The sequence below is a fragment of the Buceros rhinoceros genome, unplaced genomic scaffold, assembly GCF_000710305.1.
Source record: "Buceros rhinoceros silvestris isolate BGI_N320 unplaced genomic scaffold, ASM71030v1 scaffold34817, whole genome shotgun sequence".
Lineage (NCBI taxonomy): Eukaryota > Metazoa > Chordata > Aves > Bucerotiformes > Bucerotidae > Buceros > Buceros rhinoceros.
Window position 1 is genome coordinate 11,015 of NW_010424664.1, and position 401 is coordinate 11,415.

Sequence of the window (401 nt, forward strand, 5' to 3'; positions counted from 1 at the left end):
ACGGCTGGCTCTGCTCCCCCAGCCTGGCCATCAGAGAGGAGATGGACTCAGAAAATAACAAAAATTGTTTAAAAGCAATTAGGTTGTTTTTTTTTTAATTAAGAGAGCCCACTTGTATTTTCTTCCTTACAGTTCCTGAGACTTTGGGGATGCCTCCAAATCACAGCCACGAGCCTTGCCCCACACCTGCAACAGCCAGAAAAACATTTTTTTCCCTTTTCCACATCTCCCAAAGATGGGAATTTCCTGCAAAAATTTTCCTGCAAAGGCAGCTCGAGAGGACACACCAGCGAGGAAAGAGCAGGCGGCGGCTGCAGACCGCGGGCAGGGAGCACGGCTCCGAAGGTGCCCCTTTATGACGGGGTGCGGGTGGGACCCCGCCGGGCGGAGCCGCAGCAGGC

The 401-nt window shown here is 53.1% G+C and overlaps 1 protein-coding gene across 1 annotated transcript in view; it reads right to left on the bottom strand.

Annotated features, from left to right (window-relative positions):
* The window catches only part of LOC104497597 (receptor-type tyrosine-protein phosphatase U-like), a gene marked incomplete at both ends in the record, with an annotated part of 12,155 nt that overhangs the window by 10,820 nt on the left and 934 nt on the right, over window positions 1-401 (bottom strand). The window lies entirely within an intron of this gene.